The sequence below is a fragment of the Paroedura picta genome, chromosome 4, assembly GCF_049243985.1.
Source record: "Paroedura picta isolate Pp20150507F chromosome 4, Ppicta_v3.0, whole genome shotgun sequence".
NCBI classification, from domain to species: Eukaryota; Metazoa; Chordata; class Lepidosauria; order Squamata; family Gekkonidae; genus Paroedura; species Paroedura picta.
Genome location: NC_135372.1, coordinates 39095201 through 39115562, shown reverse-complemented (window position 1 = coordinate 39115562; position 20362 = coordinate 39095201). Strand labels below are relative to the sequence as shown.

At 48.4% G+C, this 20362-nt stretch overlaps 1 protein-coding gene across 2 annotated transcripts in view; it reads right to left on the bottom strand.

Moving 5' to 3' along the window:
* TNR (tenascin R) overlaps positions 1-20362 on the bottom strand; it is a 536279-nt gene that overhangs the window by 472360 nt on the left and 43557 nt on the right. For both annotated transcript variants that reach the window (XM_077332511.1, XM_077332512.1), the window contains exon 2: positions 6030-6491. The gene's annotated coding sequence lies outside the window, so the exon portion shown is untranslated. The remainder of the gene's footprint in view (positions 1-6029; positions 6492-20362) is intronic.

The following is a 20362-nucleotide window of genomic DNA, read 5'->3' as shown; positions in this document are numbered from 1 at the left end:
CATCTTTACACATGGAACTCCCTGCCACAGGATAGGACTACTGTGTCCAAACTGAACTTGAAAGAAATCCCAATAAAGCAGGAAGGACCTGTGTAAGCCCCAAACCAGTACCAATTGTGATTTTGTCCTGGCAATTAACAGTCAGACAGGTCCTAAGGTGGTTCCTGTAACCTGGGTCCATTATGCACATGTTCGATAATGCTCTTCTAATACACTGTGGAAGTTGATTTTCCTGTTCTGCACAGGAAAATCCAACTGCAAAAGCACATTGAAAGTGCATTTTCCAACCTGTGCAGAACGGGCCCTGAAAAACAACCGTCTCATTCAACCAGCCAGTCCCCACTTGAGCACCTTTCTCTTTTGTTGCGTGTTCTGCAAACACCCAAGGGAGCCACAGAACTATTTCTTGAGTGACACCAAGGCTCCGGGAACAGCAAGCCAACTCCTGTGGCAACAAAAACCCTCCTTCCTCTCAGACATCAAGCACCGGCTTGCTCTCAGCCAGAGGCCAGCTTCAAACGCAACACATTTCTTAATTGGAATCGCGCTTGCATTCAGAAAAGCCCAGGCGAGAAGCACGCGGATTGTGACAACCGATGATTCACAGAGGCATCCATTCCTCTCCCCGTACGTGCAACTCACAGGCGCCAGGAAACGGTGGTTGTTAATTGCAACTCGCCAGGATTTGTATGGGCGGCAGCAGAAGAGGCCCGTGCAATCTTTGCACCATGACAACTTTCCTTTTATATTGAATTATTTGCAGGATGGGAAAATCTGTAACATGTGATTAATTACCAATGGCTCTCTGGGTGGGAATGGAGCGGCATGGGAGCGTTGGGGGGTAGAGCCATCACGGGATGGGAGTGTTGGGGGGTAGAGCGATCTCAATGTCAGGAGAAATGGTAGCTGCTAACCAGTGGGGCAAGAGGGTCCTTCTAGTGCATGCAACCTTCTTCAGCCCCACAGGGCGACGTGAGGGTGGGGAGTGGATGGAACCACACTCAAAATCCGTACACTCCCCCCCCCAGCATGCTTTAAAAAAAAATGAGAGCATGGTTTGCCAGGTGCTGCTCTTCTGCCCCTCTAGAAAATGCCTTACACTCCAGTTCTGCCAAGAGTTTCACCAGCTAATGGCTAACTGTGTATATGTGTATGTTTAAGTCACAGGTAACAGAGAATTCCCACACCTCCCCCTCCTCCAGCCATGCCTCAGAATCACTCAGAGCTGGAAGAGACCACAAAGGGCCATCCATTCCAAACCTCCGCCCCCCTTCTCAGGGACTTAAAACACACTCTTGAAGGGGGGTCATCCAGTCTCCTCCTAAAACCTTCACCATCCTCCGAGGCAGCACATTCCATCTGTGAACAGCCCCCACCATCAGAAAACGTTTCGTGATATCTAAGTGGAACCTCCTTTCCCGTAATTTGAACCCATTGTTCCTGGTCCTTATTTATTTATTACATTTTATACCTCCCACCCCTTGCCTCTAAAGCCACAAGTTGCCCCACCCCCCTCAACACGTCTACTTAGTTAAACAGTATCGTCTCTTCCCTTGCCCTCTTCTTCACCCTCTTCTTCTATTCACAGGGATCTTGGCAAGCAAGAACGGGCATCTCTGCTGCTGCAGTTAATAGAAAACAAGCTAGCCGCTCAGGAACTTTTAAAATTCGCACCATTTTCAGAATTTCCCCCCTAGAGACAAACCCACCGATGGCATCCCTGTCCTGGAAAGACAGATAATGCAAATATGCAGTCCTCCTAATAAGGAGGAAAATTCTCTTATATTCTCCGTGGTGGCCGTATCCATTATTTAGCAGCCCTGTTAAAGAGAGGTGGGAAGCAAAGCGCCAAGCAAAAGGCGTCATCAAAACGACCTTCATCTTGCTTACAACTTATGGGTCTGGGCATGAGCAGCTTCCTCTGAAATACAACAGGGATTATTTCTGGGTCAGATTCACAGAAAAGACCACTCAGGGTTTCACACGGACTATTTGCCACAGAGGAAAATAAGTAGGCTTGAGGATGCTTTAGGCTGATCCTGCTTTGATCAGGGGGTTGGGACTAGATGGCCTGCCTGGCCCCTTCCAACTCTAGGATTCTATTCAACATTGGAAACTGCCAGATACTGAGTTGGACCTTTTGTCTCGGAAGGTCTCGACATTGCCTGCTCTGACTGGCAGCAACTTTCTAGGGTCTTGGAAGTCTTTCACATCGCTCCCTACCCGATCCTATTTTAAATGGAGGACTGGGGACTGAGTAGTCTATGTGCAAAGAGATGTTCTCCTGTCCAGTCACAACCCCACCCCAAATTGGTACTGATTGCAACCAGGACCAATTCCGCACACATAGGATAATGCACTTTCAATGCGCTTTGGCAGCTGGATTTTCCTGTGCAGAACCGGAAAATCTACTTCTAAAGTGCATTGAAAGTGCATTATCTATTGTGTATTTTTGAGGTGCCCAGAACTTTCTCTGCATGTTTCCCTGTGCTTAGGCAAGCCTTTGAATGTGGGACCCCTGACCTGTGGAAATGTGCACATTGCCGAAGCCTTAGGTTTGTACTGATTCATCATGCTACAGGTCACTAGAGTGAGTTGCAAGCTAGCCTGAGAAAACCTTCCCCATCCTGACTTTTTAAATTTTTCTTTTTAAAGATCATGCACTCATGCCTCTTCACTTCTCCAACATATGGGTTATCTCACAGAACAACCCTGTCAGGTAGGTGAGCTTGGCAAAGAGACCGAGATTTGTACAAGGTCAACCAGTGACCTACAAGAAGAGGGAGCATCTGACTCTCTGTATAATAATCCTTATGCTACACATCAAATCAAGGCACTCAGCTTGTCTTGACATGAGCTGCAGAGGGTCATAGAGAGAATTCTGCAGGCCACACTCAGGACTCGTCAGCCATGCTGGATATTAGAACCACAGCCATGTAGCATGTTCATCAATCATCTTTCCCCCATAGTGGCGCATGGCAGGGGAAGATCAGTGCTGGGAGGAAAAATAATATTTCAAGGGAGATTTTTCACCATTACTAACTTCATTCTATTTTTTCATCTCACTTTTCAACAACCCTGCCCTGGCTTTGAAAAGTGGCTCACTTTGAAATTAGTCCAGAAGTAGCAACAACTGTGTTTGATTTGATCACAACAGTCTAGCATAGATGCCCCTTAACTTCTGACTTCCTTCTACCTGCAATGGAGAAAGGCTCATTAGATCCAATGAATGTCACACTTTCGGCTGAGTGGAGTGCCAGGACACAAGCCCATGACAGCATGGACGATGTCACAGCAAAGCAGGCAGATCCCAGTAACTGACCAACAGGATTTCATCTAGCCCAGGGGTAGTCAACCTGTGGTCCTCCATATGTTCATGGACTACAATTCCCATGAGCCCCAGCCAGCGTTTGCTCATGGGAATTGTAGTCCATGAACATCTGGAGGACCACAGGTTGACTACTCCTGATCTAGCCCATCCCAGATGTCTAGGTATGCAGGACATCACAAGCGTCTCCCGGAGGTACCAAAATAAATTCTTAGGAATCTTATGGTTCGTTCCTTAGAACACAGTTTGGAAAGCCCTACATTATCGCAAATGCAATGCATGACGCAGAAGAAGAAAGTTCATAGCTGTCTTTTTCTAGAACACATGTAACTGTTCATAGCAATGATCTGTAGGCAACGCTGATAACTACTCGCATTTATTTTTCCAAGATCCCCTTGAGAAATGACAGATTCCTAACTGACTCAAAGCCTGACTTTACTGGATCCCTCCTGTTTTCCACCCACTACGGGCTTTGGTGATATGCATCTCTGTATCATTTATTCCAGTTGCTCGGGAGAATGGGCACTCTGCTTAATAAGAGGAATCCTGCTTGAGTGCATGCGCGCATGGCAGAAGAGGAGCCCTACTGGATTGGTTGCGGCAAAACATCAGAGTCCTGTGGGGGCTCAAAAACGACTGTGGGTCTGCGCACTCACCAAAGAGTCTCCAACAGAGTTCAGGCATATTATAGCCAGGATCCAAACCGTCGACTTACATGCATGCCAGGGATTGTTGGGTTATCCCAATTCAGTGTACAATCAAGCTATGGCCAAGTCAGAGAACTCAGGATCGTTCCAGAGGAGCCGTCTTGGAAATCTACATTGGTGAATTCATTCCCAAGAAGATCTCTACCATTTGGGCAGAACCTTCAGATTAAGTTGCACTGTACTCATACAAGCTTTCAGTAGCACTCTATAACTCACCCCTATTTTGGGAGGGGGGAGAGGTCCATGCACATAAGAAGCTCGGTAGTCCCAAGGCATCAAGTGGGATAAATGCATTGTGTAAACCTTGTTAGATTTACACACACACACACACACACTTGCCGCTGAAGAACAAGATTTCAGAAGCACGTAAAAATATCAGAAATGTCAATGTCAAACCCAACAACCAGAAGATGATGGATTGCTTAGTCCACAAACACAAAACAACATGCCAAACTACGTTTTTATAAAAGTCAATTGTTTGGCCACGCCTTCAGGATCAGCTTACGGTTCTGATCACTTTGATTCAGAAAAGATTTACAGCCAGAAAGAAACAGAATCGGAAACTGGCCATAAGCAAGCAACTTTGTCTATTTCAAGGGGGAAAGGCTAAAAGGGAATCTGAGGAATAAGGGAAATAAGCAAATGACAGTAGAATGGATATATATACACTTAAGTTTAATCATAATTAGGAAAAATTGGTTGATGAGATTACATAACTCTGTAACTCCTGGTGCAGCATTCCCAGGGAGTTCAAAACAAGCGAAAATGAAAGCGTTTCCAAGCGGCACAAATTTGCGTACAGAACCCAGCAGCACTGGGTGTGGACCCGGCCAACGGGACAACTGAAGCCAGCATGCAAAGACCCATGAGCACACTTCCTAAACCCAAGTGAGCTCCAGAGGTCTTCATGAACGCACCTTCTCGGCTCACAAAGCCAGCCAGAAGGCAAACAGCCCTGGAAAGGGAGAGGAATGGCAAAGATAGTTGAGGGGGTTGGCGAGGGGGAAGGGGAGAGGGCTGGGTGTTCAATGAAGAAAGGAAACAGAGTTTCACTAGGCACCAGTCCGTGGCATGAACTTAAGCAGCTCTTCCTGTCCTTCCTCAGATGTATTTATTTACTGTCTAAATAAAAAGGGGAGTTGCCTGCTTACTGACTGGGACTCTGGCAGGACACTGTGCCTTTAAAGGGCAAGTGATCCAAAAGGGACAGGTGGGGAAGAGGTTGGCATCCAGCCAAGGAGGCTCAAGGTAGCAGAGGAACCCAACATCCAACACTTGGTGCCGTGGGGCCAAAATGGAAGAGCCTAGAAAGAGGCTAGATTAGGGCAGCTGCATTCTTCTGAGCCTCTCTGGTCCATCCCGGAGGCAAAAGAAAAAGAGAAAAAAGTGCCATCCCCTCTCCCTTCACTGCAGGCTCCATGAGTAAGTTGACTCTCTTTAACCTCATCTTAACAAGACTGGACTCCAAAGTGCAGCTCGCCCTCCAACTCCCAGGAGAGAAGACAGAAGCAAACCCACAGCTGCTCTTCAACAGCGGGCGCCCCAACACTGCCCCCCTCCACCCACCACCATCTGTGCCCCAAGAGGGGGCAACTGGGCGCCGGCAAACCCCCCACTCCGACAGTTCAAGGCTGAGGAGCGGGGTGGCGTGGGGCAGGGGATCTGGCTACCGGCCCATCCTGCTTCATCCGCAGGGCAGCGCCAGAAAGCCACCGGCCAAGCCACCACCTCCGCCTGCCAGGCAAGGCAAGGCAAGGCAAGGCAAGGCTGGGGGCTCCGGTCCTCCCGCAAAGAGTTAATCGGTGCGCGCCTCCGACCGGCCTCTGGCGCACACCTGCCCAGGACCACACACCTCCACCTGTCTGGAGGAGCGCGCGCACCGCCAGACCCCGCCGGCCCTAGCGAGCAGCCCGATGCGCCGCTCTCCGTGGTGCTGAAACCGGCGACCGCCGCGAGTGAGCCGGTGGCGAAAAGCCACCCAGAGCCGGACTTACCCAGGTCTGGCTCGGAAGCCGCCGCGGCGGAGGGACGCCCCCAGTCCCGGCTCGCTGGTCCGGAGACCCTCCTGGGTCCTCTGCCGGGCTTTGTAGTCCCGCGCCGGCAGGAGCTCGCCGCTTCCCAGGCTGTCCTCGTCCGCCGCCCGGCGCCTCTTCATAGAAGGAGAAAGGGAGCCGGCAAGAAGCGAAGCGGGGGGCGGGGAGGACGAAGCAGGTAAAGAAGCAGGCAGGCAGGCAGGCAGGGCAGGGCAGGGTGCGGGCCCGGCCGGCCGGAGGCAAGTCTTCCCGGGGCCTCCTCTCAGGCTGCTCGGGCGGGGAGCACGGCCATGGCGCGGCTGGCGGGTCCCTCGGTCTTTGGGCGCTCTCCTGCTTTTCTTTCTCTCGTCCGATTCCACCAGCGTGGGTTTTTCCCCCTGTCGGGCTCGCTCGCTCGCTCTCCTCCAGCCTGCAAGGAGCCACCTAGTGGCCCAAGAAGAAAACGACCTCAAAACCAAACGCAGCGTACATTATGAAAACAGATCATGGCCAGGGAGTCCCTTCATTACTGCCTGACCTGGGATTGGGGGTGGGGGTGGAGAACCTGCCTATAAGACGCCCATGAAGGGTTTGGGTGCTGCCCACCCAAGGGGCTCCAGCACATTACTGCCACTCCTCCAGTCACAGGGCTTGGCTCCCCCCCCCCTCGCCCTCCTCTTCTCCTCAGACAGAAAGCACCACCCCACCCTGCCATTCATTAGGGCCGGTACTTACAGCTTCCCTCTGAGAGTTAAACTTTATACAGGACAGACAGTGTGGTTAAGGGGGGGGAGGCCTCAAATCTGGAGAACTGGGTTGGATTCCCTCACTCCTCCCCATGCAGCCAACTGGGTGACCTTGGGCCAGAGCTGTTCTCCCAGAGCAGTCCTCTCCCAGCCCCACCTCCCTCACAGGGTGTCTGATGTGGGGAGAGGAAGGGAAGGGGATTGAAAGCCGCTTTGGCACTCCTTTGGGTAGAGAAAGGCATAGTATTAAATTAAAAAAACCCAAAAGCTCTTCTTGTTCGCCATTCAGCAGAATCACCGGGACAAAACATTTCATGAATTTCTGGCTGCAAATGGCCTTTTGTCAGAGTGGCTGTTCTGGGGTCAAGGGCAGGAGGCTCCCAACTGATGGGAGGGGGTCCCTTGACAGATGAGATTGGCCTCTTGGAAGAGCCTTTCTTTTTAAAGGGTGGCAGGAAGGCTCCCTCCCGCCCAAGGCCTCTGAGGTCCCCAGCACAGCATTCCTCCAGCCCCTCTCCCCACCTCCCTCCTGTTTCGCTATTTATTCATTTTGAATGATATTTGCATAGATTAATAGAGAAATCGCAATGAATCATACATCTCCCCTCAGAGGGAGGGAAGCAGGAGGTACCTCATCGCAAAACATGGTTCAAGCACATTATGACTAATTGCCGGTGTTCTGTGCCACAGCGATCCATTTGCCTTCCCTTCTTGAACACAATTAGTTGATTCTGCTCGTAATAGCACCATCTCCTCCTCAGCAGAGCGACTTCAAAAGAGGAAAAGGATATTTTTCTTTCATTATTACTTTGGAACAGTATAATTTCCCCCCATTACGGATGAAGAACTTTTCCAAATCTGGTTTTTCCTGGGCACTTGAGGTTTCATTGCCACACTCTTCGCCTCTTGATGCCTTTCTCATTCAGCTCGGGTGGGCTGCGTTGCCCGCCCTGCCCATCCGCCGATAGGCCCATCTGTGGGTTGCACTCCAGCATAAAACAGGCTCACAAGAGGAGCAATGGCATCATTCTTGCATTTTGCTGAGTATTTTGTTAGGCGCTGAACATGTTTAAGGGAAGGAAAATGGCTGGCCCAAGGAGGAAGGAGAAAGAGACTGGGGAGTGCATGGCTGAAGCAGCAGCCTTCAAGCCAATACCTATTTATAAGCAGATTCCATGGGCAGCACAAGTCACAAACAAGGGAAATGCTAGAGCACATAAAGCCCCATCTATCACTGAAAGGCAAAATCATGAAACTTCATCTCACTCACTTTGGCCATGTCATGCGATCCAACTCAATGGAGAGCCATTATGCTAGGACTGGTCAGTAGTAAAAGGAAACCAGGCCGACAAAGAATGTGGGGACTAGACACAATCAAAATGGACAGTGGCCAGAGAATTATACAACTAAAAGAAGCAGTGCAAGATCAAAAAATGGGGCAACGGTTGATCCAGAGGATCACCAAGAGTCGGACACGACTGAATGGCAAACATTGTCATAATCATTTATACAGTCCATTCATATCCCAGCTTCTTCCAAAAGCTGCTTGTCATTATCTCCCACAACAACCCTGTGAGGTAGGCTAGTCTGAGAACATGCGACTGGCCTAAGGTCACCCAGCAAGTTTGCATGGCCGCCCTGAGCACTTTTGGAGAACAATGGGGGTGAAAGTCTAAAAGCAAAGATAACAGTCAACAGAATGGCAAAGGAAGGATTTGAACTGGGGTCTCCCAGAGTCTGGTCCAACTTTCCAGTCACTTTACAGCATGGTAGAAAATGTTACAACAGGTATCTGAAGAAGTGAGCAAAGCCACACATTCTTGTTACTCTTTAAGGTGCTGCTAGACACTTGCTCTTTTCTATTGCTTCAGACAAACATGGGTCGATATCTTGGTCGATACAGCATGGGTCTGGGACCCCCAGAACCCAACTTGTGGATTTGCAAGCCTTCATAGAACTACTCTGTTTTATACCTCCTCCACTGGACCAATGTTGCCGAACATCATGGTAGAACCCCTGCTATTATCCCCATAACACAGAGAGCTGTGTGCAAGAGAGAAATAGAACAGAACCAGGATGGACTTTAACATTTTTGCCACTTTGACCTATCCCATCTGAGTGGGGTATGGTGGTTAAGAGCAGTGGCTTCTAATCTAGCGAGCCAGGTTTGATTCCCTGCTCCTCCTCCACATGCAGCCAGTTGGCTGACTTTGGGCTTCTCACAGCCCTGATAGTGCTGTTCCCACAGAGCAGTAATTTCAGGGCTCTCTCAGCGTCACCAGCCTCACAGGGTGTCTGTTGTGGGGAGAGGAAGGGAGGGTGATTGTAAGCCCCTTTGGCCAGTGAAAAGTGGGGTATAAAAACCAACTTCTTATTACAAAGACTTAACTCCTCTCTTCCCTAAACTGTTTGCTGTTAACGTGAAATTTCCCTCCTGCGACTCAAAGGCACCAGTACCCTGCCTTTAATACTATCGCATGCTGGAAATGCATCAGAGGAATGCCCTCTTTCCTATCAGACTCCTCCGTAACAGATGTCCAGTGTCATACCCCTCTTTCAGGCACCAGAATGGCCCATCACTCTCCAGAATCTTGGCTCAAAGTAATCTTTATAGGCAGATTTCAAAACCTGGCTTGCATATTCCTTTCTCTCACTGAGGAGAGAGCTTTCTAAACCCATTTAAGGGCTGCCAAGAGTCAAAAGGCAAAAGCACTTCTGGAAGGGTAGATTTCTGTGATGTGCTTAAGGGGTTTTTCTGGATTCTTCATTCCAAGGGGAATACATACCATTTTCAAGAACACTGTAACATACTCAAGTAGGTTTTGTGCTCAGCTTGGTTTGATTCTGCTGAAGAAGTTCCTGACAGAGCGGTTCCTCAGTGGAACAGGCTTCCTCGGGAGGTGGTGGGTTCTCCTTCCTTGGAAGTTTTTAAGTGAACTCTAGATAGCCACCTCACAGAAATGCTGACTGTGTGAATTTAGGCAGATTGTGAGTGGGCAGAAGGGATTGTGTCCATGCTTGGCCCTTGTGGCTCTTTCTTGCTTGCCCAGGGAAATGCCAATACCCACTTCGGGGGTCAGGAGGCCAATTTCCTCCAGGCCAAACTGGCCAGGGATTTGGGTTTTTTGGGGGGCCATCATCCTGGCATGGAACTGGGGTCCCTGTGGGTAGACAGGTAATTGTGAATTTCCTGCATTCTGCGCGGGGTTGGACTAGATGACTTCTGAGGTCCCTTCCAATGCTATTATTCTAAGACCTGGCACCAGATAACATCAGAAACCTTTTGTGCTTGGAGTTTTATATTGTGCCTCTTTCACCCAGGTTTTACTTCTGCTACCAGGATGGCACCAAATTGTTCAAAGAAACTGAGTATTCTATCAAGGGAAGTGGGAGGCCCAAAGGGCCTGGGGGGCATCTCATTTCCCCTCCCCTGCTCTTCCCTCTTTCTCTTCCCTAAATATCTCCACAGTCTCTCCCCTTTCTCTGCTTCCTTCTCTTCTTCCCACTCATAGAATCATAGATGGAAGGGACCTCCTGGGTCATCTAGTCCAACCCCCTGCACTATGCAGGACACTCACACCCCAATCGCTCATCCACTGTAACCTGCCACTCCCTTGAGCCTTCACAGAATCAGCCTCTTTGTCAGATGGCTATCCAGCCTCGGCTTAAAAATTTCCAAAGATGGAGAACCCACCAACTCCCAGGGGAAGCCTGTTCCACTTAGAAACCGCTCTGACTGTCAGGAACTTCTTCCGGATGTTTAGACAGATTTTGCATTAATTTCATCCCATTGGTTTTGGTCTGTCCTTCTAGGGCAAGAGAGAACAACTCTGCTCCATCTTCTATATGGCAGCCTTTTAAATACTTGAAGATGGTTATCAGATCCCCTCTCAGTCACAGACCTGGAGACTCTCACCTACCTTGTAACTGTTCTCACCTTCAACTGTATTATTTATTTCATTGAAACGTCTTTTTCCGACACTGGGGACCCCAAGAAGCTTGCACCATTGTTCTCTTCTCCATTTTATCTTCTAAATCCTGTGGGGCGGGTGAGGCTGAGAGTATGTCACAGGAGGCTGCAGGCTTTGCAGTGGGGCTGCCTAGACAGGGGGCCTGCAGAGTCAATGTCCTCAGCAGAGTCAATGTCCTCAGCAGACAGGGTGTCCTGAGTCAGCCCTTGACACAAGAGGACTCCTTGGGAGACAAGGAATCCAGCTCCATGCAAACACACTCAGCAAGTTCTGATCCAAATGTAAACAGCAAGGAGCTTAGAGCAGAGTCTCTGGAGAGAGCGTCTGCAGAAGGTTCATCTCCTGACAATGAACCTCCTACACCTGAGCCATCAGTGCAACAAAGAACAAGTAATCAGCTCACCTGAAGCACTCATGCCATTAGAAGGAAGAAGGGGACAGCAACAGAGTCAAGAGTTTAAAGAGAAAAGATGTAGTGCTCATCTGCAGGTTTACTATTGCTGGGAATTGGGAGGAGGAGGAGGGAAATTTTGTAGGATGAGGGTTGAATGCAGGGACCCAGACTCCAGAATCAAGAGCTGAGAATTGTCAGGTGCTAGATAGGTGGCAACAACAGGTCAATGTGGGTGCAGCATGTATAACTATTGGTTCACCTTGGCACAGGACCTGGCCGACCTGCTCTGAGAGCAAGACATCCGCCTACTTTGACTTCTAGACTGTTCTTGGACCATGCCTTGATCCTCTTCCTGTCTTGATGCTTGGCTCAGCTTCTGACTATGCTCCTGACTCCTGCCTGCCCTGCCCTTGGACTGTGGTCTGACAACCTTCTGACATCTCCCTGCCCTAACCTTGGACTGTGTTTCTTGACAGTGTTTCCTGACTGTGTTTCTGACACCTAACCTGCCTGTTTTGAGACTCCTTAGGCAGAGAAAAGCAGCATGTAAGAACCAACTCTTCTTCTTCAGTAATATCAGGGCTCTCTCAGCCCCACCTCCCTCACAGGGTGCCTGTTGTGGGGAGAGGAAGGGAAGGCGATTGTAAGCCGCTTTGAGACTCCTTCGGGTAGAGAAAAGCGGCATATAAGAACCAGCTATTTTGTTTTGCTCTCCAGTGCTTACCTCTATTTAATGTGCTATTCAACTTTTAAAAAAATCCTAGGACTGTTGTTTTATAGGATTTTTATACAACTTGAATGGCCTGAGATGCTAGAATCGGTGACTATTTTGATAGGTGTCAAACTGTGCAATCCTAAATAGAATTATGCCCACATGCCAGACATCTGGGCAAGGACTACCTCTCCAGAGGGGGGCGATGTGTTGCTGTTACCAGGCATGGAGGGGGTGGGGTGGGGAGGTTATCTAATTGGATTGTGCCACCACCATTCTTGTAGTTTTATCTGTTTTAAGGCTTTTATTGTAAACCATCACGAGCCGGCAGGGTCCAGGAGTGATGGTTAATAAAAGCTAATATGAATGAATGAATGAATGAATGAATGAATGAATGAATGAATGAATGAATGAAACCTGCTGCTTATGACCAGTTTTATCTACTTAACTAATTTTTGATATTTTGCTAGTGTCCTGAGCCATCTTGGGCAATTTTATTTTAGCAGAAAATGCAGATGATCAACCAACCTGCTGCGGCTTCCTTTATCCCCACAGGGGGTCGAGGTAGAGAGGAAATAACCTGCCTGAGGCCCCTGAGCAGTTCGGAGGTGAGACTCAAGCGGAGGGTTTCCGGATTCGTGGTTCCATCTCTTAGCCACTGATGCCCAAGCCCCTCTACACTGAAGCCCCCTCCCTCTTTCATAAAAGGAGCTTAATTGACTACGGGCCATTTGGCAAAGATGCCCAGCTGAGAGTCAGCTGCTGTGTGCTTTCACACCTCGTTGCAACAGAATAGGCACTGCGAGATTCCCCGCGCATGCCCCCTGGAGCGTCCCACAGCCAGCCCTGTAAGGAAAAGTGCAGCCAGTTGACCCTCAAAGCAATCCGAAAAAGTTGCTTTGAAGAGTGCCACCTTGGTGGGGATGAGACAGCTCGGGGGGCCACCAGGAACCCGCCAGAGGGAGAGGTAAGGTGCATGCAAAGCACAAGAGCCTCAGCTTTGAGCTATCTGTTTGGAGGGCCCAGCTGCTTGCTGGCAGATGACCTTGCTGGAAAAGTCCCAGAAATAATAGTTGATATTTTGGAAGACATCCCTATTTTTGCAAGATTGCGGTGTGCCCTGCCTTGTAGGCTCAGCGTAAGCAAGGACAAGGACAACGGTAAATCCCAGGAGGAGGAAGAGGAGGAGAAAAAGGAGTTTCAAAGTGGCTGACAATCGCCTTCCCTTCTTCTCCCCACAACAGACATCCCGTGAGGTCGGTGAGGCCGAGAGAGCTCTGAGAGAACTGTATCTGTCCCAAGGTCACCCAGCTGGCTGCATGTGGAGGAGGAGCAGGGAAGCAAACCTGGCTTTCCAGATTAGAGGCTACTTTCTCCAACCAATCCTCTTGCTTCGGGATTATGGCCCTCTTCCAAATCTGAGCAAAAATGATCCTTGCAGATGTTATGACGCCAAGAACAAACTCACAAACATCTTTAGAAGGGAATTCTACATGATTTAACAAAAAGACCTTTGGAAACAATGCTAACTCTTTCTTTGTAACTTTGGAGATAGTAATCCTATTCCAGAACCCTGCTGCAATCCTTCACTCCCACCAGATGTGCCTAAAATTGGCATGGGTGGCCCCAAACACACCCAACATTAGCTCCTGGTGTATTTTTGCTAATTTATTGGGAGTCAATAAATTGCTAATTTATTGGGCAGAAATGTTTGCTGAGTAGCTTAAGCGGATTCTTCGCACTGGTACCCCAAACTCTGTGCTTATTGGAGCCCTCAAATATTTTGCCCAGAGTTATACAAATGTTTTTTTTTGTTGTTTATTATCAGCACCTAATAGATAATTATATATCTTCGAGGTGTTCCTTTCACTGTTTATAGCTAATTTTTCAAAATTTGGCAATTTGGTTCTTATTTGATCTTTATAATCCCCATTGGGCAAACCACTGTTACACTTGCAGGAATATCATCTTCAAGCAATAGGCAAATCCCTTGTTTTCAGCCTCTACAGGTTAAAAGTCTTCTACATACATCACTATTAGTTTGTAGAAGACTTTTAACCTGTAGAAACTGAAAACAAGGGATTTGCCTATTGATTGAGGATGATATTCCTACAAGTGTAACAGTGGTTTGCCCAATGGGGATTATAAGTGGATACCTTCAGATCTCCCCAGATTTTAAAATGTCCTCCTTTTGCAGCTTGGTTAAACTCTTTAGATCTTATAAGAGAAGCCAGCAGTGAAATTCCAGGAGCTAATTTTGGTCTGGCCTTTATCCAGGCAATTTCTAAGGCATTGATAACAAAACTACCCTTAACGTAATAACTATTTTTATCACTTTTACTCAAACAAATCCAGACTCTCAAAGGTATTGACACAAAAGATTGCTCTGCTAAAGTCAATGCTGTGCTTTTATGTTCTTTTATGCATTTAGTTAACCAGCCGCATAGTAACACTGGGAATTCCCAAGCCCCATTTTACGATCTTATTCTGAGTATCTTGAAAATTTACCCTAGTTCTCTTATAATTCCAGATAAAGTTAAATAAATATTTTGTATGTTTTTTTTTTAACTCTGATTCCTGGGACATTCCAAAACAGAAAATTCAGTTTAGGTAGTAGTGACATTTTAATTAAATATATCATACCTAGCAACACTAGGTTTAATTGAGACCAGAATAGAAGAGTTCTTTTTTATACCCTGCTTTTGAAGGAGTCTCAAAGCAGCTTACAAACACCTTTCCCCTCCTCTTCCCACAACACACACCTTATGAGGTAGGTGGGGCTGAGAGAGCTCTGAGAGAACTGCCCTGTGAGAACAGCTCTAAGAGAACTGTGGCTAACCCAAAGTCTTTAAAATGAAATGTTTTTTTAAATTTCCTTCATGACTTCTTGAGCCAACTTAGTGTAGTGGCTTCTAATCTGGCGAACTGAGTTGGATTCCCTGCTCCCCCTCAGGCAGCCAGCTGGATGACTTTGGGCTCGCCACAGCACTGATAAAACTGTTCTGGCTGAGCAGTAATATCAGGGCTCTCTCAGCCTCACCCACCTCACAGGGTGTCTGTTGTGGGGAGAGGAAAGGGAAGGTGAATGTAAGCCATTTTGAGACTCCTTAGGGTAGACAAAAGCAGCATATAAGAACCAACTCTCCTTCTTCAGTAATATCAGGGCTCTCTCAGCCTCACCTCCCTCCCAGGGTGTCTGTTGTGGGGAGAGGAAAGGGAAGTGAATGTAAGCGGCTTTGAGACTCCTTCTAGTAGAGAAAAGTGGGGGGGGGGGCTTCTTCTCCCTCAAAGTTCAAGCAATACAGATCTTTGTTGCTAGACCCAAATATGCGGCAAGCTCCCAATATATACATCTCCCATCCTCCCCCCTATACCACTTCCACCAAAACAATACTGAGGACAAGAACGGTTGTGGACCTTGAGGCATGCTGAAACATAAAAGTCCTCATGTTTACTATAGGCTGGCCTTGCTTAAAAGCTGCTCTAGCAAGAAAAACCTACATCAGTTTGGCACAAAGCAACGCTGGTGGGCAGGAGCTGTGGAGTCATCCAGGGCAAAACAGGTGATTTAGTGGGAAAAACAATTATTCTACAGGGGGGATCAAGAATACAAGTAAATGAGCATAGTAACAGCATGCTAAAGCTTGGATTTAGCAGGATATGGTAACTGTTTGCAAATAAGTGCCAGGTTACCTAACTCTAATGCCTTTTTGGAACTTGCTCTATAATGGGCATGCTTTCAAACTGGTCAGAACTGGGCTTGAATTAACTGTTCATAGCAATGTAGTACGGAAAGTTACCCAGATCCATGATGTTCCTCCAAAAAGGTGTCCCAATGCTTATCTTCCTTGTGCCCCATTGTTCACACCCCCTTGGTGTAGTGGTTAGGAGCGTGGACTTCTAATCTGGCGAGCTGGGTTTGATTCTGCACTCCCCCACATGCAGCCAGCTGGGTGATCTTGGACTGGCCACAGCACTGAGAAAACTGTTCTGACTGAGCAGTGATATCAGGGCTCTCTCAGCCTCACCCACCTCACAGGGTGTCTGTTGTGGGGAGAGGAAGGGAAGGCAGTTATAAGCCACTCTGAGACTCCCTCTCGTAGAGAAAAGTGGCATATAAGAACCAACTCTTCTTCTTTCTTCTTTTCCCAGGATAGACTTTGCTTCTGTCTGGCTGAATGGCCAACCCAGTTAAAGGTATCAATCAACTGAGTTGAGCAAGGTAAGGCATGAGGAAAGGTTTACCGCTTCTGGCCAGCCTACTTGGCATTTGTTTGAAAACAAGACTGCCACTTGCTCATAGCTTATTTTGCATTTGAATGCACAGATTTGTGTATAGATACAGAAGGATCACTCTGTTTAGTCCTGGACTAAGACATTGCTGTTAGATCCATGGGTTCGAAGGACACTGGGAATTCATTTCAGTTCCTTATTGTGACCCCAGCATGTTGTTACAAGAGTCAAAACTGAACCAAAGAAGCCCACAACCAACCCCAACTTATGCACAAAGCCCTACAATAGATCTTCCCGCCAGCGCACGCTATTGGTCAGTTTCGCTTTAAACAGACTGGATCTGGCAGGTGGGATCTCCCTGCGCATTGATCAATTACAGTGCAGATTTACAATCCAGCCTCGGACCCCAAGCTCAGTCCTCAGCAGATCTCCAAGCACAACCGTTGCCTCTCCATTATTCCAGGAAAGGGGATATAAATCACACCTCGTCTATGAGAACCATCTCAGAAACATCTTCCTCATCACCGATCTCAAGCACTATGAGATCGCAGATCCTTTTCCACAAAAGATCTTTTGTTGTACAGTCTTGAGAAAGCTACACCCTTCTAAGACACAGACCTCAATGGACTTAGAAGAATGCAGCTCTGCATAGGATTGCATGGCCAGCCCTTTACTCCCTTTTCTCAGACAGAACTGGACTTAAGGAAAGACGCAACAAAATGAGGTTTGGAAAGTTTAAAAGTTTAAAATCTAGCCTCTTGTGGCGCAGAGTGGCAAGGCAGCAGACATGCAGTCTGAAGCTCTGACCATGAGGCTGGGAGTTCGATCCCAGCAGCCGGCTCAAGGTTGACTCAGCCTTCCATCCTTCCAAGGTAAAATGAGTACCCAGCTTGCTGGGGGGTAAATGGTAATGACTGGGGAAGGCACTGGCAAACCACCCCGTATTGAGTCTGCCATGAAAACGCTACAGGGCGTCACCCCAAGGGTCAGACATGACCCGGTGCTTGAACAGGGGATACCCTTACCTTTAAAGTTTAAAAGAATACCTAAAGATTTAAAATGGTACAGCCCCACGCTTCTAAGGGTAGTTTGATGTGTGTGGGGGTGAGGTCTCACAAAGGGTAGCTTGTTTCTTATAATAGTCAGACAAAGAGATTTCAATGAAGACATTTGATGCCGTTTCAGATGAAGGGCCCAGAGCTCCCCAGAAAGCCACTTGCTTCTGTCTGCAAAAGGCTGCTGGTTCAGTCCCTAGCATCTCCAGTTCAAAGGCCCTCAGGGGAGAGGGCCGGGAGAAGTCTTTTGCCTAGAAGCCGGCAGAGCTGCTGCCAGACGTATGAGACAAAGGTGGTGTGGTGGATGAAAGGGCTCACATTAGAAGACTCTTTTATAACTTTCATACAACTTGATCAGAAGAACAGGGGCATGCTTTGTGGAATGTTTCAAAAGCACCGGGCAGAAATGTGCCACGGTATTACCATCTCATGCCACCCCTTTCTGATTCCCTCAATTGTCTATTACCTCTAAGACCAGCACTTGCAGGTTTAACCTTGCCAAAGGTTTGGACTATGGCCCATTCTTAAGGCCCCCCACCCCAGGTGGAAAGAACTGGAAGGGATCATAGCGTCACAGGTTTGCCTTCTCTCTCCTTTTGTAGTGCATTGACCCTAGGTGGCCAGACTGTGGCTCCCCAAATGTCCATGGACTACAGTTCCCATGAGCCCCTGCCAGATGCTGAATTGTAGTCCATGGACATCTGGAAATCCACAGTTTGGCCAGCCTTGCCCTATGGGACAGGGGTAGGAGGAACAGGAATAATTATCTCCTCAGAAGCTGGTCAGTAGTAATGTATGCAACAGGCAGAAAGAGACACATGCAGCAAGCGGCTTGTGTTTCTTTGTGGGTACCAAGGTTATCCCGCCAGCCATGGTCTCCGTGTTTGGCTCTCTTTGGTTATTTTGCTGAAACTAGGAGCTGGTTATTTTGCTGAAACTGCCAGCTCCGATAGGCGGTATGGATGCCACAGTCTCCAGGTGGGATTTGAGGGCATTTCCGCACATTAGTAAAAATAGTCACATCTACACAATGTCAAAAGTGCAACATTATATCGCCCTCCCCCCAGCCCTCCTCACCTTTTTCTGCGGTTTTTGTGCATCTTACCCTCCTCACCCGCTGCTGGAAGAAGTGGAAGAGAACAATGCACCTTATGCGCATCATGCTTCCACCTGTCAATCAATTCAGGCAACCAATCCCCTCCCTCCATATTCTGATGCAATTTAAAGGTCTTGCGATACCTGCTAAAAAATTTTTAAATCATACTTCTCCGTTGCAATGCCTATGCATGTAATCACAGAAGGGATCCCTTATGGGATCATGTGTAGCCTTGTGCACGAAGGGCCCAATTCGGCCACCTCAGCTTTGGCACTCATGAAAGTCAATGGCGCCATAGCCTATAATGGGAATTTCGGTGTTCCCACCTTTTCTGGGGCAGGGGGGGTGACAGTTTGAGGTACAGCCTTCAAATTTTCAGAGTAGCTCCAGGAGGCTCTTTCCTGACTGCCCTCCAAATTTCAAAATAATTGGTCCAAGGTGCCCAAAGAGGGTGCCCCCATCCCTCCATTATATCCTATGGAGAGTTCCTTCTCCTGCCTTAATAAATATTAACTAGGTTCATAACACACACATACACACAAAACTATCAGAAAAAGGGTAAGAAGTGGCAGGGCAGTCGATCACCTGCTCAGTCACTGGTAGATCAGCCCCATTGGTTAGGCTGAGGTAGGGATGCCAGCTCTGGGTTGGGAAATACCTGGAGACTTTGGGGGTGGAGCCAGGAGTGGGCGGGATTAAGAATGGGGAGGGGCCTCAGTGGTGTGTATTGCTATGGAGTCCACTGTCCCAAGCAGCCATTTTCTCCAGGGGAATTTGCCTGAGTTGAGCTGTCTAAGGTGACCAGATTTTAACATTGGTTAAGCAGGACACCATTGACCAGGGGGGGGGGGGATTCTTGATTAAAAATTTGGTCTATATGGAGCAACAAAAATATTCATAGAATGCATAGAACCCAAAAATAGTATTGTAATATATATATATTTACTTGCAGCATAAGTACAATTTGCCAGGTGCCCCCAGATGTCCCTCCAAAAGTGGGACAATCTGGTCACCTTACTGTGAACCTTGGGATCCCCAGGTCCCCTCTGGGGATTGGCATCCCTAGGCCGAGTCTCTCCTGGATTCGGCGGGAGCAAAATTCAGTCTCGCCAGATGATCAGAGCGGAACCAGTCCGGGACCTCGCAAGCTACATTCCGGCACAGAGCCCCTTCTGTGTCATGCTAATGGAGTCCCTGATAAAGACGCAGCATGCTCCAGCGCAGAGAGCCAAGCAGCTGAGGAGTCGGCCCAGTGGGCGTGTGCCCTGCCAGCCGCACAACTGCAGGCGCTTGTCCGCGAGAGCCAAGTGAATACACTGAGACTTGGCACCTGCTGCCACTGACGCACAGGCTGCCTGCCAGAGAGTGTGGCAAAGGAAGGCCTCCGTTCACTCCGCTGACACAGAGGCAATTCTGAGCCAACCTGGGTGCTGAGCTACCAAGCCCTGCACAGGCAAGCCAGGCAAAGAGTCTGCCGTGACACTTACCATGGGCTTCAAGTGCACCGTCCTATCTTCTGTGCAACACAGCCTCCCTGGCTCTGAAACTGAAGCATTGTGTAACCAAGGGGCACATCTTTCCTCGCTCTTTCTTTCCCTTTCCTTCCTTTTCTACTTGTGCCTTGTATTCTTGCTTTCCCCCCCTGTACCTGCCAGCATGGTATAATAGTCACAGTTGGCTAGTCACAGTTCTCTTCAAGCTCACAGAGCAGTTCTCTCAGAACTTTCTCAGACCTGTCTGTTGTAGGGAATGGAAGGGATGATGATTGTAAGCCTCTTTGGGACTCTTTTGGTCAGTGAAAAGCAGTATATAAAAACATCTCTGCCTCTCCCTCTCTCCGATTTTTCTCAGTGTGCAAAGCGGGGTATAAGAAAACAGCTCTTCTTTTGATCTCTCCCTTTCCCCCTCCTCTCCTTTCTGCCCCCACCCTTCCTTCCTTCCTTCCTTCCTTCCTTCCTTCCTTCCTTCCTTCCTTCCTTCCTTCCTTCCTTCCTTCCTTCCTTCCTTCCTTCCTTCCAGTTCTGGGGGGGGGATTCCCCCCAGGGAGCCCCTCAAAGCAGCCTGCAGCCATCAAACCCAGAAAGAATTCCAGCTCCCCAAGCCTATGC